Consider the following 8,327-nt stretch of genomic DNA (forward strand, 5'->3'; position numbering starts at 1 on the left):
ACAGAAGGAACACTACTAAATATGTTCTATGAAGCCACAGTTGCACTGATACCTAAACTACACAGAGACCCAACAAAGAAAGAGAACTACAGACCAATTTCGCTCATGAGAGCAAAAATACTCAAAATTCTCACAAAGCAAATCCAAGAACACATCAAAACAGTCATTTACCCTGATCAAGTATGGGATAGTTCAATGTATGGAAATCTGTCAACATAATCCACTAGATAAACAAAATCAAAGAAAAAAAAACCTCACATGATCATCTCATTAGATACTGAAAAAGCCTTTGACAAAATATAACACCTCTTCATGTTAAAAATATAGGAGAGATCAGGAATTAAAGGTCCATATCTAATCATAGTAAAAGCAATATACAGCAAACCGGTAGCCAATATCAAACTAAATGGAGAGAAACTTGAAGTAATCCCACTAATATCAGGGCCTAGACAGGGCTTCCCACTCTCCCCCTATCTATTCAATATAGTTTTCAAAGTTCTAGACAGAGTAATTAGGGAACAAAAGGAAATCAAAGGGATACAAATTGGAAAGGAGGAATTCAAGATATCACTATTTGCAGATAATATAATATCATGCATAAATAACCTCCCCAAAATCTAATTGAGAAATCATGCAGCTGATAAGCATCTTCAGCAAAGTGGCTGGATATAAAATTAACTCAAACAAATCAGTAGCCTTCCTCTACTTAGAGGATAAATGGGCTGAGAAAAAATAAGGGAAATGACACCCTTTACTAGTCACAAATAATATAAAATATCTTGGTGTGACTCTAACCAAGGAGGTAAAAGATCGTATGATGAAAACTTCAAGTCCCTTAAGAAAGAAATTCAAGAAGACCTCAGAAAATGTAAAGATTTCCCATGCTCATGGATCAGCAGGATTAACATAGTAAAAAGGCCAACTTACCAAAAGCAATCTATAGATTCAGTGTAATGCTCATCAAAATTCCAACTCAAGTCTTCACAGACATATAGTCACTCTCAAACTCATCTGGAATAACAAAAACCCAGGATAGTGAAAACTAGTCTCAACAATAGGAGAACTTCCCTCATGTCAAGCTGTACTATAGAGCAATAGTGATTAAAAATGCATGGCATTGGTACAGAGACAGGCACGTAGATTGATGAATTAGAATTGAAGATTCTAATTCATCAGTGCTGGTTCAACCAGCATTTAGCGTGGAGAAGAATGCAAATTGATCCATTCTTATCCCTTCGTACAAAGCTCAAGTCCAAGTGAATCAAGGACTTCCACATAAATCTAAATAGATTTGTCTTCTATTAGATTCCACTGAATCTAATAGAAGACAAAGTGGAAAAGAGTTTCAAACACATTGGCACAGATGAAAATTTCCTGAACAGAACACCAATGGTTCATGCTCTAAGATCAACAATTGACAAATGGGTCTTCATAAAATAGAAAAGTTTCTGTAAGGCAAAGGACATTGTCAATAGGACAAAATAGCAACCCACAGATTTGGAAAAGATCTTTACCAACCCTACCTCTAATAAAGGGCAAATATCCAATATATACAAAGAACTCAAGAAGTTAGACTCCAGAAAATCAAATGACTCTGCTAAAAATGGGGTATAGAACCAAACAAAGACTTCTCAATGGAGGAATCTCAAATGGCTGAGAAGCACTTAAATAAATGTTCAACATCCTTAGTCATCAGGGAATTGCAAATCAAAATGACTCTGAGATTCCATCTCATACCAATCAGAATGGCTACGTTAAAAAACTCAGGTGACAACAGATGCTGGTGGGGATGTGGAGAAAGAGGAACACTCCTCCATTGCTGGTGGGACTGTGAGCTCCTAAAATCAATCTGGCAGTTCCTGAGAAAATTAGCAATAGTTCTACCTGAAGATCCAGCTGTACCACTACGGAATATATACCTAAAAGATGCTTCAACATATAAAAAGACACATGCTCCACTCTGTTTATAGCAGCCTTATTTAGAATAGTCAGAAGTTGGAAACAACCTAGATGTCCCTTAACAGAAGAATGGATACAGAAAATGTGGTATATTTACATAATGGAGACCTATTTAGCAATTAAAAACAATGGCTTCATGAAATTCTTGAGTAAATGGATGGAACTAGAAAATATCATCATGAGTGTGGTAACTTAGTCACAAAAGAACACACAGAGTGTGCACTCACTGATAAGTTGATTTTAGCCCAAAAGATCAGAATACTTAGGATACAACCCACAAACCATTTGCAGCTTAAGAAGAAGGAAAACTAAAGTGTAAATACTTCAGTTCTACATAGAATGGTGGAACAAAATAATTACAGGAGCTAGAGGGAGAGAGGGAACTTGGAGGGAGAGAGGAGGTGGAGGGAAAAATGGGGTATCTTGTATTGGAAGGGACAGGAGAGAAGTACAGAGGTTCAGGATATTGAATAGAAACATGTTGCAAAGGGGAATGGGGAACTGGGGTAGCCACTACAAAGTCCCAGACTCCAGGGAAGTGAGAGGCTCCCAGGAGCCAGTGTCTATGACTTTTGCAGAAATACCCAACAAAGGGGAGATACAATCTCTAGAGATCACCTCCAATAGATAGGCACAGGCTCCAGTTATGGGATGGGGCCACATGCATCTCAAAATTTTAAATCCAGAAATGTTCCTGTCCAAAGGAAAGACAAGGACAAAAAATTGTGAGCAGAGACTGAAGGAAAGGTCATTCAGAGGCCGCCCCACCTAGGGATCAATTCTATTGGCAGACAATAAGCCCCCACACTATTGCTGATGCCAAGAAGCACTTGCTGACAGGAGCCTGGCATGTCTGTTCCCTGAAAGGTTCTACCAACACCTCTCAATACAGATGCAGATACTCACAGCCAACTATTGGTCGGAGTCTGGGGACTCCAATGAAGAGCTAGAGGAAGAACTAAAGTAGCTGAAGGGAATTGCAACCCCATAAGAAGAACAGTATCAATGAACTGGGCCACCCAGAGCTCCCAGGGAGTAAATCACCAACCAGAGTATACATTGAGGGAGCCAGGACTCCAGATGCATACATAGCAGAGGATGGCCTTATCTGACATCAGTGGGAAGAGAGGAAAGCTTGATGACCCAGTGTAAGGGGATGCGAGAGGGTGAGGCAGGAGTGGTTCAGTGGGTGGAGGAACACTCTCACGGAGGCAAGGGGGGATGGGGGCCAGTGGATGGGTAACTGGGAAGGGTGATATCATTTGAAATGTAAAATAAAATGATTAATAAAATAAATAAAAGACAAATCAAATGTGCTGAAAATTTTAACACCACAGTGGGGGGGGGGGGAAGATAGCTCCCACCTTAAATACTTAAACTATGACCCTACTAAGCATAATTAGCATTTTATAAGAACAGTATTTGTAAAGTAATATTATAAATATAAATATGTTGTCACCTTCCAGAAGAAGTGAAGACTAAGACATTGAATATGTGCTATTGAAATAATTTTGACTAATTTGCCTTCTTTTATGTTGATAAGGAGCAGTCCTAAAGAAAAAATTTTACTTTAAGTCACACCAAATAGTAAATAAGAACAGATGATACTCTTGTTGTTTGCCTAACAATGTTTTTCCAGTGAGGTGGCAATAGGTTTGTGGATATCAATGCCTCTTATTTCCAAAGACTTGCTATTCTAATCTACGGTTTCTATACCTAGGTTTTTTGTATCTATCATAGTAAAAGATAATGTTTGCTTAAATCACATTTTGGCAAGCCAGTTTCCTATAATATCCCATGAGATTCATAGGAAAATAAAATACAGGGGAGATAATTTTTCTTCCAAAAAGTTTATAACTGAATGTGTGTGTGTGTGTGTGTGTGTGTGTGTGTGTGTGTGTGCATAGGCATGCATATGTGATGCATGTATGTGATCATGCATTTTGCGCACAGATTTGTAGGTGAGAGGTGAGCCTCCTGTGTCTTCCTTGCTATTCTTTATATTCTGAACTTGAATCTTGGCTGAACAGAGGGCTCCTCCTCTCTGCCTCCCCAGCGCTTAGGTTATATATGCATGCTGCTGTGCCTGATCCTTTTACATGGGTGCTGGAGATCCCAACTCAAGCCTAATGCTTGCATAAAAAGCACTTCACCAACTGCAGGATCTCCCTAGCTCCTTTATGCATGAACTTCTTTTTCATTTTGTATGGGAGATGCATTCCCTTTGTATGATAAAAATATTCCAATTTTTCATAATTTTTGTATAAGTTAAATACATTTCTCATTTAAAAGGAGACATTTTTATTTGTAAAATCTTTGTCTTATTTTAGCTTTGGTTCAAATTTTCAAATGAAATTGAATGCTCTAGTCTATTCCAGTGTATCCCTATCTTTGTTCTTGGGTATTTCTTCAAATACATTTTATATTCATTTTACTCCTTCAATAATTTCCACAGTTAGCATTTTGGTCTCTTACCCTAACATAGTTTTACTATCATCTCATCCTTTGAATCTTTTCCACATTTTCCCTATTTTACTCAATAGCTCTTGATTTCTATGACACAGTTCTTAGCCTTTTAAGGTAAAAGTAGATCTGTTGCTATGACAAAACCTCATGAGCAATGCAACTCTATAAAGAAGAAATATGTAAAATATAAATATAATGCAAATAAAATACATATATATATATATGCAACAGCTATAAAGAAGAATTTATTTGGGCTGTGGTTCTAGAAGAATAAGAGTTCACAGTAGCAGGAAAGAATAGCAGAAAACAGCAGGCATGGTAGCTGGGAAAATATCGAGAACTCATACCCCTCTCTGCAAGCACAAGACAGAGCTAGTGGACAGGAAGAAGGTAAGGATTTTTACACTCAGAACTCAACTCTGGTGACATATTTCCTCCAGCAAGTCTACACTTTCTAAGCCTCCCCACTAAGGGTCAAGAATTTAAATATCTGGGCCTATGGGAGGTATTGTCATTCAAGTAACTACAAAAGTTATCTAATATTTTCTCTATGTCATTTTCACATTAACGTATTATTGTGACTGTGTTAAAACTGTGATATTACCAAGTATTTCCAGTATAGGGACACTTGGCTTGCTTCTTCTCTATCCAAAGATATTAGACATTTATGCTGATTCCCCTGCATTGTATAGCAACTCCATTTACTAAAGCCATTATATTACTAAGGAATTATGACATTTTAATAGGCTGCAAATATCATCTCCCCCTTCAACAGCTGTGAACTGTCAAACTGCAGTAATTTATCAAGTCATGATTTTTCTATGTAACAGAATACTTGTTCATCAAGGACAGTGATTGTAGCACCATAGGTATAGCCTATTGGTAACTTCCTAGACTGATGGAAATTTTACTTCAGGAATACAGCTGTGGATCTCCTTCTGGGGGTTGGTGGGGGAGTGTTAATATTGCATCTGTTTCCTGAAGGACAAGGTTTGCTTATACTCTGCAAGTTCTTCCACCTGGCCACAACCTGTGGCTTGCTTTCCTGACTGGTCCACAGACACAAGCAACAATCGTGCAAACAAAAGTGTTAGACGAAAGAGTTATAATATCGACATACTGAGTCCCATTCTAATTTTGACCCAATACATTATTTTGAACAAATCACTGTCTCCAGGTTGAATCTCAGTTTAGTACAATGAGTGTTTTAAAATTTATGGTGTATATGGCTCTATAACATTGTGGTTCTAAAATCCAAATCTCTCACTCATTTCAACATTATTTTTTGTTGTTGCTGTTTATACTTGTTGTCCTGGTTTGGAGAGGGGATCAGATAGTCCTGTTAATTCAAGATTGCTAGGAAAGAAGTAAGTCACTTATCTAAACATTGTTTTTTGTTTGTGTAACTTACCCCCACCTAGTGGTTCAAGGATAAAATTACAACTCCCACTTGTTAGAGAATTTCATACATGCATTGTAATCAAATCTCCTCCCATTCCTTGTCCTCCACCCTACCACCTTTGTCTCTCACATTCACGTATTTTTGAAAAAATCCATGGAGTCCACTTAATGCCTCTTGTATGTATATGGATGTAGGAGCATTTACTGGACTGAGTGTAGCTTCCCAGGGGCTGATTTCTGTAAGAAAACTGAATCTGCCCCCTCCACCCCCTAGCAGGCATCACTTGCCCATACCTGCTCAGATTCCCATCTGAGGGGTTTCATGATTCCCTCCTTTGTCCATGATGGGTTCTTGCATAGTTTGATCTTAAACAGGTCCTGTGTATGATGCCATAGCTTCTGTGAGTTCATGAATGCAATAGCCCTGCCAGATCCAGAGAATTATATTTGCAGCAGACATGTACTGCAGTTTGATCTTACATTCTTTCTGCCCCGTCCCACTACGAAGCCTCAGCCTTGGAGGCAGTGCTGAGCACTCCACTGTCGTTCATTTTCTGCATGTTGGCTGGTTGTAGGTCTCTACATTAATCCCAATTGACTGAAAAAAAGCATTTCTCTAGGGAGGATTGATAGAAGAATTAATTTAGGGGTACAAAAATTTTAGGGACAAGATGATTACTATGTCCCTTTAGGAGATTAATAGTGTTTACTTCTCCTTTAGGGCATATGTCCTAACCAGCTGCAGGTTTTTGTCCCAGTCACCTTTACCAAGCCTGAGTTTCATTTTGTGGAGTGAGCCTTAAATCCAAGGAGGAAGTGTTAGGTTACTATGACGACGCTGTGCCACTATTGCACATGGGCATAGTTCTACCCCATTTAATCCTGCTCATTCCATGAACTCCTATCCTGACTTCCATAAATGAGGGAATGTGACCTGGGAGTTGTAAGATAAAATACACCCTTTCCTTCTCAAGTTGTGGTTTTAGTCATGGTGTTTGTCACAGCAATAGAAAGCAAACTAAGACAGATATCATTAGAGATGAAAGACATTCTTAAATACTTTGCTCATTTGTTTAGCTTCTAGAGTATCAAAAAACTATTAATTTTAGGTATTTTCTAACTACTTCTCTAATACACGCATTAAACTGCAGATTTATTTCAATTATTGTATCCCATCAATGTTCATAAACTGCATTTTCATTTTTGTTTGAATAAAAAATAATAAAACATGCAAGGGTCACATGTTAAGGTCAGAGGACAACTTTTGGGGTTTTGTTCCCACTTTACACCTTATAAAGAAATGAATCGCTGTCAGTGTGTAGTAATAGACATGCTGAGATCTCAGGAGTATGCCATGCATCTGAGTTTTTACATGAATTCCAGAGGCTGAAGTCATATCATCAGACTGAGACATCTAGAGCCTTTACCCACTGAGCCACCTACCTGAGACTTTTGTGACTCCAGTCTTATTTAAAAATACGTTGTCTCATTTATACATATTCTAGATTTTTTCAATTGACTTCTTGTTTTTATTTCTACCATTGTTTGTGTTTTTGCCATGAAAAGAAAGTTTACAAATTTTATAAGCCTCTAGCACTGTGGACACAAGGAAGATTGAGAGAAGACATAAATTACTGACACCACCCTAACTGCAAGCATAAAGCAGGGGGAGTGGAGCCTAAAATCTCACTGGACCAAAGTCTCATGCAATTTTCAACTTTATTCAGGGCATCAGACAATTTATACACTGAGGGTCTTCTGAAAGTGAAGCACGATCACGTGATCAAATTCACAGGCGTTCAGGCTGTATACAGTCACATGGGCAAGGTGTGTTCACATGAGTTTAGGCTATATACAGTCATGAGGACAATTCGTGCTTAAAATTCTCATCTAAATAGTAATATCTCATCTAATAGTAACTTCAAGGGTAATCTGAAGTAAACCACTCTTCTCTACTACACCTGGGAGGGGCTCAAAAGCATGTTCCAAGAACAAATCCATGCCTAGAAGGAACAGTGGTTATAAGACTCTTGTCTGCCCTTAAAAGCACTGCATGCGTAACTACTATGTGACATGTGGGTCAGTAGGTGTCAGGAGAGAAGCTAAGCCTATACTCAGTGTTCTGACCTATGAAGATCTGAAAGATGAGAAGCTTAACATTCCCTGACAAAGGCTAGACTAAAATGACCACTAATCTAGTACCAGGCAGACCTAGATGGGCTCCCAGGACAGAGACAAGTCACAGACTAAAGGAGCACAACCTGGAACCATAGGTCCCAGATAAGAGTGACCCTGAGACAGATGACCATCTCAGGAGACCACTCAGGTGGGCCAGGTGAGAAGTGAACTGAAGACAACCACCAGACTGGTGCTATATGGCCCAGACAGGGAGCCAGCCTGAGTTCACCACCAGTCTAATGCTCCATGCCCGAGATGACCCTTGGCCAGCATTATAATGCACAAGCAGGGTATCATACTCCTGAGACCATTCCAGAGATGAC

General features: G+C 38.8%; 1 non-coding gene across 1 annotated transcript; it reads left to right on the plus strand.

The window, feature by feature from the left end:
• The first annotated feature begins 7,859 nt into the window (after positions 1 to 7,859).
• On the plus strand, positions 7,860 to 7,987 carry LOC127674248 (small nucleolar RNA SNORA17). The gene has a single exon (XR_007975309.1). It is a non-coding gene; the product is annotated as a small nucleolar RNA SNORA17 (small nucleolar RNA).
• Positions 7,988 to 8,327: the final 340 nt, after the last annotated feature.

This window comes from Apodemus sylvaticus, chromosome 23, assembly GCF_947179515.1.
Source record: "Apodemus sylvaticus chromosome 23, mApoSyl1.1, whole genome shotgun sequence".
Taxonomy (NCBI): Eukaryota; Metazoa; Chordata; class Mammalia; order Rodentia; family Muridae; genus Apodemus; species Apodemus sylvaticus.